The sequence below is a fragment of the Lactuca virosa genome, chromosome 1, assembly GCF_052849685.1.
Source record: "Lactuca virosa cultivar CGN04683 chromosome 1, Lactuca_virosa_CGN04683_v6, whole genome shotgun sequence".
Taxonomy (NCBI): domain Eukaryota; kingdom Viridiplantae; phylum Streptophyta; class Magnoliopsida; order Asterales; family Asteraceae; genus Lactuca; species Lactuca virosa.
In genome coordinates, this window is record NC_136426.1 from 19,339,861 (window position 1) to 19,358,406 (window position 18,546).

General features: G+C 37.9%; 2 long non-coding RNA genes across 7 annotated transcripts; both read right to left on the minus strand.

Moving 5' to 3' along the window:
• Positions 1-3,841, minus strand: LOC145133690 (uncharacterized). Of its 2 annotated transcripts, none has more exons than XR_013718678.1 (2): positions 1,068-3,841; positions 1-385 (listed from the first exon to the last, which is right to left on the minus strand). It is a non-coding gene; the product is annotated as an uncharacterized LOC145133690 (long non-coding RNA). The 2 variants fall into 2 exon arrangements; XR_013718679.1 differs by having other exon boundaries at positions 1-396.
• An 8,355-nt stretch (positions 3,842-12,196) lies between these two features.
• LOC145133699 (uncharacterized) lies at positions 12,197-17,236 on the minus strand. 5 transcript variants are annotated; one of them, XR_013718690.1, is made up of 6 exons: positions 16,900-17,236; positions 16,710-16,805; positions 16,264-16,335; positions 15,587-15,694; positions 15,445-15,500; positions 12,197-12,412 (listed from the first exon to the last, which is right to left on the minus strand). It is a non-coding gene; the product is annotated as an uncharacterized LOC145133699 (long non-coding RNA). The 5 variants fall into 5 exon arrangements; XR_013718682.1 differs by having other exon boundaries at positions 16,710-16,812; XR_013718681.1 differs by having other exon boundaries at positions 16,710-17,235.
• Between the last annotated feature and the right edge of the window lie 1,310 nt (positions 17,237-18,546).

Here is an 18,546-nt window from a genome sequence, read left to right on the forward strand (position 1 = left end):
TAAATGATAACCAAATATGAATCCTTCAAAACTCACAAATATCCAAGGCTTTTAGCCCAAGTTAACCAAAATATAGTACCTAGCCACTCATGACAAAAAGATAATATATCATAAAAATGTTTTAACATCAAGGAATTAGCAAATACTAGAAGACTGAGATAGTCCAATATTGACCAATCATCTTCAAATATGGATCGGTCATCTTTTAGAATCAAAATGGATAGTCCAATCCCATCTTCAAGAGTCCATGACCCATCCAAGTCTTCAACCCATCAAGCCCAATGCTCCAAAATGGATCTGATAAAGCCCAATAACTCCTCGAACGGCCATAAAGCCCAACAACTTAGCAACAAGATAATCTGCAACCGCAACGAGACTCCAAAACCTACAAAACACCTTATGCAAAAGAGAAAACACCTGATATGATCCAAGATAAAGAAAAGATAAAATATACAATGTAAAAACAAAAAAAAATGCTAAAATAAACTATATAAAAGAAGTAAATAAAATAACTTATCATTAATATATTTCAACTATAAAATTGGAAATAATAGCATGTTCGAAGTTTGGAAACTTATGGTCGAACACAATTATTCTTCAACATAATTGAACCCAAAATATTGTCAAACCAACAAAAAAAGTTTGGGCAATTGAATTGTGGGTGTGTTGGGTAATGATCATAACAGAGTCTATTGTGGAACTGACATCAAACGAGATTTCACTTCCAAATACAAAAAACATATTTCATACAAACATGCATGGCATGTAAACAACATGCACTTAAAATATTGAGTCGGCCCCAATAAGAATCATATTATAGACTCCATGTGTATTGTTACAACTCGAAAATCCATAATCCAGGAACATTGGCATAGATTCATACTTATGCTCATAACTAATTTGAGTTATACTTTCTCTCGATTGGTTACATGGTAATCTTGGTTTTCATGATTTATAAGTTTATATAGTCTATTTCCAAATGGCTATTTTGGTAAACTCCTTAATTTTTGTTAAGTTATTTTGATTGTTTTGTAGTTACGTGCCATTCTTAAATGTTATAGGCATACCCTCGTGATAGACATGACCCATGATGCGACATAAACCTTCGGCGGCTCTTCTGGTCTTCTGCTGCGGCGGAGATCTGGATATCACAGTGCAAAGTCGTTAGAGCCGCCCCAGGGACTGTGCCCCGGGAGCGGACTCCGACGGTCAAGTTAGATCAGCTGGTAGATCTGATATGGTTCTCTTTAGCTAGAGAGAACCATCTTGGTGTTGGTGGTGGTGTATGGTGGCTGACGGCGGCGGGTGGCGGCTGAGCCACCCGACCGGAGTGTAGTGGCAGCTGAGCCATGGGGGAAGAACCTTAGGGAAAAGGTCTTAGGGAAAAGGGGTCATGGGAAAGTCCTCCTTCATGGAGGAGGCACTATTCTATTTATAGTGGACAATTAGGTCAAGGGGAATTGGGTCAGGCCTTGGGCCAACCCAATTCAGGCCCAACTAGCAAGGAGCTGGGCAAGGCCGCCCGGAGGTGCACCAGGAAGGGATGACAAGGGAGTGCCAGGATAGGAACGCCTGGCCGGGCCGGCAGGAGAGTCCCCAGAAGGGCTGGCAAGGGAGTCCCCAGCAAGGCTAGCAAGGGAACGCTAGGCAGGGCTGGCAGGAGCACGCCAGGCCAGGCTGGCGCTCTAGATCAGTGTAGGTCATGCTAATGGACCATATATCATCAAGTCCCCCTAGTCTGGTGTTATTGGTACGCGGCCAATGACATCGGACTGGAACTAGTCATATAAATTGTGCGTCGTCAAGTCCCCCTAGTCTGGTGCGGTTGGGTTGCTGACAATCGGATCGGACTAGATAAAGCACCAATACATTAAATAATAGAGAGAACGACCGAACCTCGCCCACGAGAGTCGTGGGGTTGTGCGAAGAGTTGCTTATGCGGCTTGATCTGAATTGATACTCCTTTCTTGAGAGGAGCGCGAGCCAGTTGGGGCGATGCAACGTAACTGTTGTTGCGATAATGTAGACCGAGGCTGCTAAAGAGTGTTACGCGACACTGATTTCGATAAGGCATCGGGCCAAGGTAGCCGAGGAGCGTAAGCTTGCCATACAGTCTCTAAGACCGTTGCCGAGCTCCGAAGTCTGTAAATAGATACAACGTACTTGGTCCATGATTCCCGCGTTCCAGTCACAGCTGAAAGTTGTTAATAGAAATAGACGCTCTAAGCGTTGTACGCGCACCTCGGTGAGGGGGACGAGACCCGCAGCCAACACCGGGTGGGGAGTTATATTTCTATGCCCGCTAGATGGGAACTTTGAGTGACTGGTCAGCGGTGCACACTTCGCAAGTCCCTTGTAAATATTTTACAGGCCGGGCTTTGCTCCGCGAGTTTGCTGTTGGTGCACTCTGAGTATCGCAGCGCTAGAGCGACTCTGAAAAAACAACTCGATCAAATAGTTAGTATTTTTTCTTGAAATAATAAATCGATTCATATTGCTCGTCACGATTGTTTCTAAGCGGTTCACGAGTAGCAGTAGTAGTGATGCACTACTCTTCTCCCTCCTTTTTTTTGGAAATGTCGTGCGAGTCCGAGTCGCAACGCATCTTCTAAAGTCGGGTTTTGTTGGGCATATTTATATCATGTGAAACAGTGAATAGCTGATTATTATCTTGCAAAAGTGGATCATTTTAATGTTGAGATGTTCCATAAAAACTAGGAGAAGCCCAAGATGGATATTGCAATCCATTTCTAATTAGTCAGCCCAAGATAAATCTTTAGGAGCCCAAACTTGTTTTGAAATATCCCATAATATGTAATGGTCCAACATGTCATAGCCCGTTTGTGAAATCAGCCCAAATTGCGAATTATTAGCCCAAATCTTATTATATTATTTTGTGTGTATATGGAATTATGGACACCAAAGCACATGTGGGGCCCATCTTCTTGGTATTGGTTTTGAATCAGACAAAACGTTCCAGCTGTTCTTCACTCACGTTTCCCAGGGGTACCAAAAAGGAAGGAAAACGACTGGATGTGGGTGTTTCTCACCGGAGGACGCCGGTTGCAGGGAGATCGGAGAAGATCGTCAGCAGATGGCGTTGGGGTTGCTGCTGTAGGTTGACGAGTAGGTGGTAATGGCGGAGATGGGAGCGTCAACGAATTCTCTGGGGACATGGAGCTGTTGCGTCGCCCTTGAAGGTGTTCGGTGTCGAGGCTGCTATTGCAGGAGATTGGTGGTCCTTCGCCTGAGAATCTTCGACTGGGGAAGGTCGGAATAGTGACGTGATTACCGGCGGCTCTGATTTACTATGTCACCGGTGGTGAAGACTGTCGTCGGGGGCGCTTCAACGGCGTTTGAAGCGAGAACCGGTTGGAGATGATTTGGTTGCAATCGGATGGTATGTTGGAGATCGCAGCAGTGAGCTCGCCTCTTGTGCTTGGTCGCTGGTAGAGGGAAGGTCGGAGTGGGATTTTTCGGTGGTCCTTCCGTCGATGGTGGCGAAAGGGTAGCAAGCGGTAGGGGGGCGGTAGTGTTGGGAATACAACGGATGGTTCGGTCGGTGCCTTGGTTCCAATCGTTGGTGAACGCTGTTTGAGTGGTTGTTGCAGGAAATCGACAGATGGCCAGCAATTGGAGCTCCACAGGTACTAGGTTGCGCGTGTTGGAGAAGTTGCACGACCGGTGGAGCGCTAGCTTCAATTCCCAGCGATGGATCATGGAAAACAGGGGGCCCGGTGGTCACTATAGTGGGATGATGATCTTCAATCGGGCGGAGGATGCAGTCAAACTCCGATAATCGATGCTTGGAGAAGAAAACGGGTGTGGTAGGTGGTGACTGATGGGATGATTGGACCTGGTGGGTCCCACGTTTTTTGTCTTCTATTTACGATGTAGGTTGTATACCCTACCCCCCTTTTTTTTTGTCGGTCATGTAACGACAAAGAGCCATACAACTGTTGTATCTGGTTTTTTCAATGAATCACCATTTTGTATACTGTCTTTTTTTTTCCTTCTTTTATATTGATTGATTTTTGTATCATCCCTACACCCGCCTTTTTTTTTTCTTTTTTATTTTGACTAACTAGTAAACTGTAAGCCATGGTAATTTCCCCTTTTTTTTAAAAGAACCATGAACTAAAATGGTAAATTGTTGGGTGGAGGTAACTTTCATCCCTTTGTTTGACTTAAACAAACTTCCTTTCCTCAAACTTGGACAAACCCCAAAGTACAAACAAGACATATCTAATAGGGTTTTGTATCTTTCGTATGCACTGAATACTACTCTCTCCTCTTATTATTATTTTTTTACAAAGCAGTAACTATTAGAAGGACAGAGTACGTTTTTGAGGTAAAAATGACTTAATATGATCTGAAGGGTTTTGTGAAATGTACAATGTACACCGCTGTGGGTACAAATAAATGCTTCAGGAATTGAAGTTCTTTACAGAAAATCTAAACTAAAATTGTTTTTCTGTAACATATAAACAGAAAATGAAGTAAAACTCATAAAAAAATTTCTGAAGTTGCTCAACAAACCCCCAATATATGAACAAGAAACGGATCTAAAAAGGGTTTTCCTCACTAAACCTTCTTTACTCTTCAGTTTGCTCAACAGATCTGAAAATCTTTTGTTTTCCATCTCTAAGCTTCTAGAGGAAGCATCAAATAAACAACTTGAATGAAGTTGCACATGAGAAATCAGGAAACAAAGACCGATTTTCTCGAAAATTAGCAAGCAAAAGAAGTAAAAACTTGCAAAATATTGTTTGTTCTTCAACTTGCTGAATAAAATTCGAAAATATAAACAAAAATGAAGAAAAACTCATAGAAATCTCTTTTCTCCCCCAACTTTCTGAATAATCCATCAAAATATAGATGAAAGTGAGATCTGTAAAAGTCTTTTAAGACTTGAGGGTTGCTCAGATGAACTAAAACGAAACATATCTAGACATCTGAGCAAAAAACAAGGCAGATCTGAAGATCTAAGCTAGAAAACTCAAACAGATCAAAAGATCTGAGCGAAAAAACAAGCAAATAAAAAGATCGTTGCATAAAACTAAGCAAATCAACAGATCTGAACGATGGTTAAACAGATCTGAAAGGATCTTGTCAAGAACCAAATCGGTTTGAACAAATCTTGGTAGAAACCAAATGGATATGAACCAAATAGTGGTAGAAATGAACAGATCTGAACAAATCTTAGATGAAAACACATCAGATCTGAACAAATCTGGGCAAAATCAAGCTAGAGGCCAACAGAGGCTTTTGCTACTTGCTCGAATCCGGGATGGCGCCAAATGATGCGGCATCGACCTCCGGCGGCTCTTCTGGTCTTCTGCTGCGGCGGAGATCTTTATATCACAGTGCAAAGTTGTTAGAGCCGCCCCAGGGACTGTGCCTCGGGAGCGGACTCCGACGGTCAAGTTATATCAGCTGGTAGATCTGAGATGGTTCTCTTTAGCTAGAGAGAACCATCTTGGTGCTGGTGGTGGTGTATGGTGGCTGACGGCGGCGGGTGGCGGCTGAGCCACCCGACCAGAGTGTAGTGGCGGCTGAGCCATGGGGAAGGACCTTAGGGAAAAGGTCTTAGGGAAAAGGGGTCCTGGGAAAGTCCTCCTTCATGGAGGAGGCACTATTCTATTTATAGTGGACAATTAGGTCAAGGGGAATTGGGTCAGGCCTTGGGCCAGCCCAATTCAGGCCCAACTAGCAAGGAGCTGGGCAAGGCCGCCCGGAGGCGTCTGGCGGGGCTGGCGGGCGCGCACCAGGAAGGGATGACAAGGGAGTGCCAGGCGAGGGAGCGCCTGGCCGGGCCGGCAGGATAGTCCCCAGCAGGGCTGGCAAGGGAGTCCCCAGCAAGGCTAGCAAGGGAACGCTAGGCAGGGCTGGCAGGAGCACGCCAGGCCAGGCTGGCGCTCTAGATCAGTCTAGGCCATGCTAATGGACCATATATCATCAACCCACCTAAAGGGTGACTTCAAAGGCACCATGTTATTGGCAGTTGTGACAGACGGTAACAACCAAATTTTTCATGTTGAATATGGGATACATATAATAGATGTTCCTCTGACTCAAGGACATAGGAGCAGATGGGACTGAGGTTGTTGCTCATAATGACCCCTCTTTTTTCCAGGTTTAGACGTGTCGGTAGTTGTCCTAAACACGCATACCAGAAGAGTCACCTGGGTGAGTTGTTGGCCTCTTATTGGACCAAGGTCTAGGTCCGAGGGGGGGAGTCGTGGTGCCTGCGAAGCTCGGACAGGTGGTGCGACACGCGTCGGTGCGAGGTGAGGCGGCTTCAGATGCGAGGAGTCACCTGGGCACGCGTCGGATGACTCAGCAATTTCGGACATGTGGCATGCATGCAGAGTAGGTGACGTGGCCGAAGTCCACTATGCGAAATTTCTCGGATTTGGCATTTTTTCTCAATAAGAGGCCAACAACTCGGCCACATACTTAGCAACATCGAGCTTCATGGTCGGCCACCAGTAATAGGGTTTTAGATCCCTATACATTTTTGTATTGCCGGGATGAATCGAGTACATGGTCTTGTGAGCTTCTTCCATCAGAAGATCTCTTACTCCTCCCGTCTTAGGTACCCAAATCCTATCTTTGAATACCTTCAGTCCTTGACCGTTTGTATCAAACACCAACGTTTTACCCAAACGTTCCTCCTTTCGGTCATTTTTCTCTAAAGCTTCCTCCTGAGCTTTCTTTATACTTTCCACAATTGTCGAGACAACTTCAATTCTCAACGCTCTTGGCCTTTTCTTTTCAAGATTTACTTTCCGACTGAGAGCATCAGCAACAACATTTGCTTTACCAGGGTGGTAAAGTATCTCACAGTCGTAGTCCTTGAGTAATTCTAGCCAGCGTCGTTGCCTCATGTTCAATTCCTTCTGATTAAAGAGATATTGAAGACTCTTATGATCAGTGAAAAGTTTGCATTTAGTACCATAAAGATAGTGTCTCCATATCTTTAAGGCGAATACTACCGCTGCCAACTCCAGATCATGAGTGGGGTAATTCTTTTCATGCTCTTTCAATTGCCTCGATGCAAACGCTATCACTTTATCCCTTTGGGTCAGAACACAACCTAACCCAACTCCAGAGGCATCACTATAAACTGCGAAGTCATCAACTCCTTCAGGTAACGAAAGAATCGGTGCTTCACACAATCTCTTCTTTAACTTCTCAAAGGCTTCCTTATGCTTCTCATTCCAAGTATAAGTAGCTCCTTTGTGGGTCAAAGTTGTTAATGGAGTCGCGATCGAAGAAAAGCCTTAGATAAATCTTCGATAATATCCGGCTAATCCTAAAAAGCTTCGAATCTCTGTAGGACTTTTTGGTTGTTCCCACTTCATCACAACTTCAATCTTTGCTGGGTCAACCATTATTCCTTCTTGGTTAACCACATGACCTAAAAATTGGACTTATTGAATCCGAAATTCACATTTGGAGAACTTTGCATACAGCTTCTCCTTTTTCAGAACTTCTAGCACTTCACGCAGATGCTTGTCATGCTCCCGCTTGCTTTTTGAGTAAATCAAGATATCATCTATGAATACTATCACGGATTTATCAAGGTATGGTTTACAAACCCTATTCATCAAATCCATGAAAGCTGCTGAAGCATTGGTTAGTCCGAACGACATAACCAAAAATCCATAGTGTCCATATCTTGTTCTGAACGCAGTCTTTTCGATATCCTGCTCTCTTACCTTTAGTTGATGGTATCCTAACACTTATTCCTCCCTCTATCTCTCTCATTCAACCATCCATACTTGTACAAGTATGGATAGATTTCTTGCTTTGACTTTCTCCTTACACCACTTTGATTACTTGCAAGTCAAGAAGTCATTTAATGAAAACATGGGTTGAAACATATGCAGGTGTAAGTATAAAATAAGTAAGAGAACTAAAACTAGTTACTTTTCTCTTCTTATTTTTAATGCAAAAGAAAGCCTTCCTGTCTTCCCTCTCCTCTTAATAGCAATCTTGTTGTGTAGTTTTTGGTGCTCTAGTTAATTCTGCTTTGAAGACGTATTTATTATAAGTCTTTGAGGCTCAAGAGCAACTATATATAAAATTGATAGAATAACATCTATTGGTGGTTTGGTGACTTGTTGTTGGATACACATAGAGGGATTCTACTTTGGATCTTTGTCATTTTCATTAACTTTCAAGCCTCCCCTTGAGGACTCAAAGGACTACAAAGGTTGTTAATCTCCCCCCCCCCCCCATTTTTATGGTTGTTATTTTCTTTCCAAACTTTGCAAATATATCCTTTGGTGGGAATAAAACTAATATATTTTGTTCAAATTTTTAAGGCTTCTATTACTAATCTTGTGTTTTAGAAACAAACTTTTGAATAAAAACCCAACACTCTCATCCTTAATTGAATCAACTTCCATTTGATTCCAATGAAGCTTTGGTTGATATTTGGATCTCCAAGTTCCATTAATGGAGGAAGCACTCCATGAACCATGAATTGTAAGGTTTAGATTATTGAACTAGTGATTTCATTGATTGAAACTAAATCATATATGAATTATAGTTTTAGTAATTCTTGTGCATTCATGGAGATAATTAAATAATGAAATCTCAATTGGATCTAGATTTGGTAAAATCTCATGGAATGGAATCCCTAATTCTATCCCTATATATTTCATTGTTATAAGCTTCATGAATTAATAACACATTAGATGATGAATTATACGAGGGGGAATGAATTTAAATGAGGATTTGGTGAGGATTTGATCATTTGAGGCCATTAAGACACTTGGTTAAGTTTTGATGCTCATATATGCAACCTCAAGCATATATGACATCTAGAATGTCTTAATGATTAAGCCATAATGGAAATAAGACTTAATTATGAATTTAAGGTGTGAATAACCTCTAATTAGTCCTTAATAACCATTTGGTAAAGTTTGGTGGTCATTGGAGGTTTAGGGATCAAGTTACAAAGCTTTAAACAAAACTCTACACATTTCGGGCTTACAGGTGCAGTGACACATGCCATTTCACATAAGGCATGTTTGACACGGGCCATTGACACGGGGCGTGTTATTTCGGTGTATTATATATAAGCTAATAGGAAGTAAATAATCTTATGGTTAAGGTTTAAATAATAATAATCTTAGAGGAGTATTTTGGTCAATTTGGTAACAAATACTTGGTAATGACTATATGTGATGCCTAAGATGTACACAAAGCTTAAGACGAGAGGATTTACTTGGGTTTCCTTCAAATTTGAGTAATATCGAATACACGTTCTTTAAAAACAAGATTTTTATGTTTCTATAAAGAGAATGATTTAAAGATGTGTTTACTATTACTTGCTATATGTTAACTTATATGCTCAATTACATGTACATTGCATGAAAAATGATTTTTATAAAGAAGTTTTGACAAACAGAAAGGAGTCTAAGATGTTTTAAAAGAGTTTTTGCATGGATACTTGTGCATTCATGTAGGAATGAGAAATTACTTGTGAGTGTCCCTCCAAAGTATATGACAAAAGACGACTTAAGACGACCTAAGAAGTAGGGTGGTATTTTAGACATGCCCACTTGTACTTAAGGCTAGCTACCTTTTGTATGAGACCGGTGAATTGATAGCTCACATGCACCCAATAGAAAGGCTAAGGCGAAATATAAGAAGTCGTGATGTAAGGTTCTATGTTCTAACTATGTCATAGACTTCATTGCTCCCAAAATGAGAATGGTGAGCGGGACTAAGAGATGAACGGGAACGAGCGTAGTTTGCATATTGCATTGCATTCTTTCCATTTTATGAATCTATATGTTTGTAAAAGTTAAATGTTTTGGAGAAGATAAGGGAAATGGCTTTCGGGATTTTAAAAGATGTTATAAATTTCTGGAAAATATTTTGGGTAATTCATCATAAGTCAAGGGCTGAGTTAATCATTAACTATAACCATGATGAAATCCTAATATTACTCACTAGGGATTTCTAATGCTTAACCTACTACTTTTTAACATGTATTCAAGTTCTAGTAGTGACTGGGTTGTAGTGGTTACTTGACTTATTTATGATATTTGAATTGTAAACCTCATTTATAATCTCTTTGAAACTTAAATTGTATTGTGAAAACTTTTAAGGCCTTAGGAATGAATTCCACAAATGACGATTTTTACTTTAAAAGGTATTTTTAAATGTTTTTATAATTGTAAAATAAAAAGGGGTGTTTCAGTTCCATATTCCAAAATAACAACATTTGTTGATTTCGATGAAATAACCTGTAGATGTCTAAAATGGTAAATCATTGGCTTACTGTGTGGCCATGTTATAAACGTCTTAGAATATTTAAGACATGATGACATTTCCGACATGGATATCACAACATTTCATATAGATTGTTATCACAAAACATGCAAGGAGTTCATGAGCCCTCTTCCTGCCCCTTTTGAACGGGAGAAACATGATGTTTTAATGATTGTTAAAGCACCAATAATAGATAAACATCAACCCGAAAGGCCTAAAAATACTAATTGTATTCCATCGCAAAGGAATGGTTTAATAATCAAATAGTGTACTTGGTGTCATGAAAAATTTCTCACTAGAAACAGTTGTCCATTTTTTCCCCAAACCTGTAAAGAATAACCATCAACATACACAAGAAAAAAAAGTAAAAAATTTGTACAAGGTATGAAGGAGGCTTCAGGTAGCGGGTCACAAATCCAAAGTATTTATCCCACTGTTAACTTGAACAACTTGTAATAGGAACAAACCTTGTTACCATTTTGTTATAAACTATCTGTATTTGCTAAAACTTAAAACTTGCGTTGTTAAACATTTTCATTCCACATAATTCGTTCCAAAAAAAACAATTACATAACATTAATATATTAAAAGACATCACATAACATTGGTAAATAAAAGGAATACTAATACTCATTTTACTTAACAATACTAATACTCATTAATATATTACCTGCATGTACGCCCAGCGTACTCCTCTGTTAAGTCACTTTTCCCATTAAGTGCTTAATACTCTAATCCAGAAGCCACAAACACAGATCCAAGTCCTTTTCAACGTCTTAATCCATAAAGTAGACCACTTGGTGGCTTGCAACCCACCACATGAGCCCAAACATCGAATAATAGCAACTAACTCCATAGAATTGGCTAGATCTCATGCATGGTTACATAAAGTCCTTAAAGGTTGAAACTTTACTGCTAGAGGAATGCTTTGAGCTCCAAGGGTGGCAACCCTAAGCTCAAAAACGAAGTTGCATGATAAAGATCCATCCTTTGGACCTAAAAAGGTCCAAAGCTCCATAATACTATATCTAAGCTTCTAAGAGGAAAGTTAGAAGCTTTATACCTCCTTTGAGTGCCAAAAGATGAAATAGTTCCAGATCCTTGAGCTCAAGATACTCAAGTTCTTCTTCTCCAACTCCTCTTCACTTCTTCCAAGCTTTTCTTTACCAAAAATAAGCTCAAGAGGTCAAACACACACAACAATGGAGTATGAGGGCGTATTAGGATTTCTGAGGGTGAGGGGCTAGTAAGGAGGCTAGGGTTTCTGTTATAATGTTCCTTATATAGTGCTTAGCCCCCAAAATTAGGGTTTAGGATCTCTGAGAGTACGTTGGGCGTACTCCTCCCACACCCTCGTCCACTTAATTCGCTACGCTGGGCGTACCCCAACTTACGCTGGGCGTACTCTCGCCCCTACTACCTTGCATGCATGGTCCTTTCTTGCCATCTTTCTCTATTAGGGACCAATAATGTCAATAACTTCAAAGTGCTATTACTTCTCCATTCTAAGTCCGTTTTCGACAAACTTTATATCCACGAAAAGGTGGCGGGAAACCCTACGCTCTTAGTAACGCCCCTAAGCATAAAACCTTACGAACATTCCCAAGACTCATAAAAGACCGAATCGCCCCTACCCTTTGGCCTCCGAGACTACAACCGAGTACTCTCAAAACTGGGTGTTACATTCTATTTTTTATTTTTAAATGGTGATAAGTATTTTGAAATTTATCAACATTAATATAGATTATAAGTAAATGTTGATAAGTGTTTTAACACTTATCATCATTTAATATGAACTAGTAAAAAAACTCGTGATTCACAACAAGACTGGTTTTTTCTTTTTTAAAACTTTAAAAATAACTAAAACGAAAGCAGATGATGTAAACATTAGCACTGGTGCAAACAAATGAAAGTACAATATTATTATCGACGACATATTGTTATTACCGGTAAAAAAAAAGTGCAAATACGCTTGTGATACATAAACAATAATTTGTAGGTGTTAGACGCGCTTACAAATAAAATGGAAGTACAAAGACACTAATAGATATACTAGATATATATCTTCCATCATCATCACTTGTTCCATCAAAAAATTCACAGATTTATTGCATTCCATCTGTGAATACAAAGGAGAGTTCGGTTAAAGCATGAAAATATGATCCAAGGAGGGCACACTTGCACAAAACTATGTATAAAATGGTGAAATTGTGATCTTGTATGGGCACAAGTAAGATGTTATAAAATTTCAACAATTCATTCATATTATTTTTTATATTAACCATTAATTACCATACATCTTTTGACAATATTTTGGAAAATAACCCTTGGTTGTTCCTGTGTTAACAATCATAACCCCAATAATTGAATCTAAGGTGGAATAAAGTATTTAAAGCAAGGATTTTCATATATGGATAAGAGCATTTCATCTTCTGGGTGACATGGGGATGGAAAACTTACATAAAAGAAGAAATAATCAATGGTGCCTTGTCTAATCAGATACACCATGTCCACTGAACTATTGGAGTCGGGGCTTTAATGATCTACGCAGGGCGTACTTGGCCAAAGCGTAAACCCTAATTTCGGGGTTTTGAGCCCTATTTAAGGAATTAAATTTTCATGAAGCCCTTCCATCCTCAACCTCCATTCCCCCAAACATCTCCCTTGAAACCCTAACTCCATTTTTGGTGCATTGTGAGCTTAAAGAGTGTTTTTGGGTACTTTTGAAGAAAGAAAGAAGGTGGTGGAGTTGCTTGGAAGCTTGAATCAACCTTGGATCTGGCTTTGTTGTTAAAATTATGTCCCTTTGTCCCTTAAATTTGTCTATTTGAGTGTGAGATGTTCTAGATCTTGTAAAGTGCATTGCCAGATGTATTTGAGGGTATTAAGTCATAAACAATGGGATATTGGCCATTTCTAACCATCCATGCATGAGTTTTGGCCCATAGAAGTTGTCATGAGATTAAGGTTTGTTCTTGAGCCTTGATAAGTCATGCAAGTGCATAAAGTTTGGAAATTTATCAAGTAGGACATTTATTTAGACCAGATTTGAGAGTTGGACATTGTGTCCTTCTGTATTAAGCTCTTAATGGAAGGTTTGGCTTTAGCATAAGTACGCAGGGCGTACTTATGGCTGCCTTATTTTGTCTCGTAAAAGCTATCCGATGCTCTATGCAGGGCGTAGAGCTGTTACACATGGTGTAACCTGGATGATGTTGACTTTTGACTTTTTGAATGTCGACCAAGTTTGAATTTAGGTCAAATGGGGTAATTTAAGTAGAAGATTGAGGCTTGGTCCCTGTTTGATGTCTATGTGATCTGTAGCGGTATTTGGAGCAGTGGTCAGTTCAACTATCTTTTGGACATTGAGGTGAGTTCTTCCTTAGTATACTAGGGAGTCGAAGGCATCAATGTCAGCCCCCTGTACTTTGTATGTATCTTGGTATATATAATATGGTATGGTGTAGAGATTGGATAGTCGGTAGATTTATATGATTATCTGTTTTGTTGGTTATTACTTGTTATTTGATTATGTATATATGTCGACATATTATGATGGGTTGGGTTGAGGCGGTCCTACTTTGTGTTGAAGGTCAAGATACCCAAGGCGGTCCGGATAGACTGTAGGCCTTGCGAAGCGGTCCAGTCAGGTCGTAGGCCCGCAGAGTTGTCCAGATAGGTTGTAGGCCTTGCGAGGTTGTCAAGTCAGGATGAAGGATCGTATATGCATGTTTTATTTATTTGGTTGTGTGTGGTATATTGGGGGAAACTCATTAAGTTTTGGCTTATAGTTTGATTTTATGGTATCAGGTACATCAGATGATAGGAGCAAGGCAAAGGCATGATTGTGCATATCATCCTCAGATATTATATTAATAAAATGATTTTGGGATACTCTTGATTTATGACTATGGCTTTTGGAACACATGTTTCGTATAACTTATGGATTATTATATGGTTTTGAAAATGAAAATTTTTACTATGATTTTTGTGATGTTATAGAATCTCAGTTGCCATTTAGTTGTTAGGATGGCATTTTTGTAATTGTAGTAGGTTTACAACTAAGTACTATTGCTACCAATATAAGCAATGTAATATATCTTTTACCATTAATAGTAACATACTTACACTTTTTATCGATAATAACAACGTACTTACAAAAAGTTTTTGTCATTTATCTATTTTGGTCAATTTAGACATTTTTGGTATTTTTACTTATCAATTCAATCAGTTTCGTCTTCTTTTTCTTTTTAAATTATGGACTTCTTAACAAACTTCTCATATGTAAATAAATGTGGTTGTGTGCTCTTAAAAATGAAGTTTTGGTAATTGGACCTTTTTGGTCAATTTTGGTAGTTTTGGTCTTGTTGACCAAATCTGTCATTTCAACCGTTTTGGCCTCCTTTTTAATTTATGAGCTTCTTAATAAACTTCTCATATGTAAATGTATGCTCTGGAAACATAAGTTTTTGTCATTTGACCATTTTGGTTAATTTTCACAATTTTGGTCTTTTTGACCAAATCTGTCATTTTGACCCTTTTGGCATCCTTTTTAATTTATGAACTTCTTAAAAGATGTAAATAAATATGGTTTATTATCCCAAAACATAATTTTTTGTCATTTGACCATATATGCCTTTTGACATCTTGAATTTTGTCTCGGATATATAAAAAGGGGGCACCCATAGTTACCAATAACCGTGTTTTAACATGTTAAACATGTAACATGTTACTGGTAAAATACTACAACTTTTAATTCAAAAATGGCAAAATATACTTTATTGTAAGAGTTGCATTCAAGCTCCAGAAAACTGTAACCATTTATAATATATGCATGTACAAATAGAATTTGTATCACCTGATCTTTTTGCAAGAAAATTGTAACCATTTATGATATATGCAAATTAGATTTGTATATAGTGATATTTTCACAAATGTTTTCAAAGGCCTCTGAATCACGGGCTGGCAAATTAATAAAAAAAAAAACTGCAGTTAATAACTCTTGGAAAAGCAAAAAAATTGGATACCATCAAATATATTCCCTAATATTCCAGGGCCCAACTCAACGGTTTAGAGGCTGAAAGTTAAAGTTCAAGTAATTGTATATATATGGTTATAATTATCTCAAATAAATTGGTGATCAATGTGTACCTTGTATGTCCAAAAAACATGATCATACATCATCAGTTCGGTTGTTTCTTCATAAACTGAAATACAAAAAATAAATTTTCTTAATATTGTGAAGCAAAAAATATATGATAGTTTAATTAAAGGATATAAGAAACTTAAATACCTTGAATTGTAGAGCAATCGCCTTCCAAACGGATAATCCCACCAACAAGGTTGTTATGTCCAAACGGATAATCTACTAGAAGAAATTGTTTGCTCTCCCTAATGAATACTATACGAAAACACATTTGGATATTTCATATGGTTTAAGGAATAGATAACATTGATGACTCAAACACTTAACATCTAAATTATTTAGCACCATGGATAGCATTCAGCTAGAGTTCGTAATACTTTAGAAAAATATGTTATTTATGTTATATGCCTTTTTTTATGTTGAAAATCAACTGAACATCTGAGTTGTAGCACAATCATCTTCTGTTATTTTCTCAATAATTATATCTTTTCTTTTTCTTTTCCTAGACACCACATTTATCAGTTTTCACATGCATAGGGGCAATGCTATCATTTTGCAACCAAGGGATTCATCTTGGAACTCTATTTCAAAAGGAACAAAATTAATAGAAATTAGGCAAAAAAAAATATTATGTTGATCTATATTTCTGACAAAGATAAGTGCAAAACTTCCATTTTTTCTGACAGAAAACATCTAATTCGTTATGAAACACAAAGTTTATTAATTAATGGACACATAAAACCTGGAACTGCATTCACAATACATAGACTTTAAATGAACCATTTTAATTTTGTATGGAAATAAAGAGAAAATAATCATTTTACCTTGGTAATGGAGTTCGGCTCCTTGATCTCCCCTTTAACATCTCAGCTGGTTCCACTACTCTTCCATCATGACTAAAAGAATATAAGAACCCACTATATTAATACATACAATTATGTTACGAATATCACATAAACACATATAGAGCTGTAAGAGCATTTGCTAAACACACATAAATCTGCAGTCAAATCCTTAAGTTCATCGAAATTTGTAAGTTTTAAAAGTAAGCAACATAAATCGTGATGTGTGTAACAGATTCAATATGCAAAAGAGGGGATGAGAAAAGGAAGGGTGAGTATCGAAGTCCAATATGTTATATTTCAATACTAGGTATAACTTGTGAAATTTGACTATGGTTTATAAGGTTCCGAACGACAAACCATAAACATAGGAACCATAAATTCCTTTAATCCCCAATAAAAAACCTAAAATTGGGAATATGACAAACCCTCTCTAATCGAGTTAGCAGAACGAAGCCGTCATTCTACCAAAGATTTTCCCTCCGATCGAGTGTGTGAGAGAGGAGGCCAAGGCTTCAGATCAACTGTTACCTGAATCTTCAAACCAAATAATTAAAACTCGAAATAGAACAACATTAGAAGAAACCGAAATAGAGAGAAGGAGTATTAGGCGTCGACCTCATCGGTCGATTGGAAGCCAACGATGGGAATCAGAGCAGAGGAGTTATGAATTGACGAAAATCGACATAAAAAGAAGCATCCAGTCGAGTCGACATAGGAGATGGAAGAGAATTTTGTGTGCAGTTGGAGATGAAGAAGAACCGTAGTAGTCGTGGACTGCATAGGTGGAATAAACTCATTGGAGATGCAGGCGATCTACCAGGTGAATGTCACGATTGAAAAATATTCGACTTCAAAATGAGAGAAGAACATGTAGCAGTGAAAGCCATTAAACCGATGAAAACCACCCTGACTCCAAAGTTCAAACCACCTGGTATTGAGTCGGCTCAATACGGTATTATGTAACGTTAGTAAGCCTATTTCAGTATCATACTAATAAATGAAAATCTTTTTGGCACATGTCATATTTTCATGCATTTTGATACATGTAATTTTGTGGTTAATTCTTAGGTTATAAAAAGTAATTAATATGTCATTAATTTATTTCCTTATATTTTCAAATTTTAATGAATTTCCTTCGATATATATAAATCAAAATTGGCATATTTCTTTTAAAGTTATTGTCATTTTAAGCAAAATGGTCTCTATAGAAAAAATAATCAAACTTTGTTGTTTTTTATTGACAAACTAAAAAAAATGTTGTATGGTCAAAACATAATTATTTTTCTGTGGTTTGTTTTATTATTAGTATAAATTGAATTATTTATTTATTCATCATTTTGTTTGTATACATTTTGAAAAATTATTTTAAAAAATATTTAATGTTTACGCTTTGATATTTAATGTTTTCATTAAAAAAATACTTAATGTTTATTTCTTCATATATAATTTTTTTTAATTGTGTAGTACACGAGTTTCACTAAGGGTGAGCATTTTGACCGAACCGGACCGGACCGGCTCTTGGACCGGACCGGTTATGGAGAATATTATGGACCGTGGACCGGACGGGATGAGTCGTGTCCGTGTCCGGGTCCGGGTTTTCCGATTCTTGGACCTGTTTGGACCGGTACAACTTTAATTACATAGAGTACAAGTCGTTAAAATAAGTGTTTGAGTTTGATAGAACTCGTTAAAACGAATATGTTGTTGGGTTTGATATGATACAACTTCTAAAAATGATTACGTTTCTGTTTCATGCATAACTAATCTACCTTGATGTTATAATATTATAACTTGCAAAATTAATTTTCCAAATAAAAGCAACTAACATATAAATCAAGTTCACCAAGATCCCTTTCATATGATTTATCTGTCAAAGATACATAAAATTCAGAATTATAGTCTAAAGTAATAGTTAAAAAGCTGAAATATTTCAGCTTTGATAGCTCAACTTTGAATGATTGTAACTCACTGAATATAATATCAAAATCAATGAAATTATAGTCTAAATTCATCTACAAACTGTAAACTAAATGTTGGAAAAAACCGCAGGTCAATCCGACTTAAAACGAACGAGTTATGGTTGTTTAAAAAAATTCACAGATTACAAAATTTTAAAATTTTTGCTGAAAAGCTGAAAATTTTCAGCTTTGATAGCTCAACTTCGAAAGACTATAACTCATTGAATATAATACCAAAATCAACAAAATTATAGTCTAAATTCATCTACAAACTGTAAATTAAACGTTGGAAAGAACCGCGTGC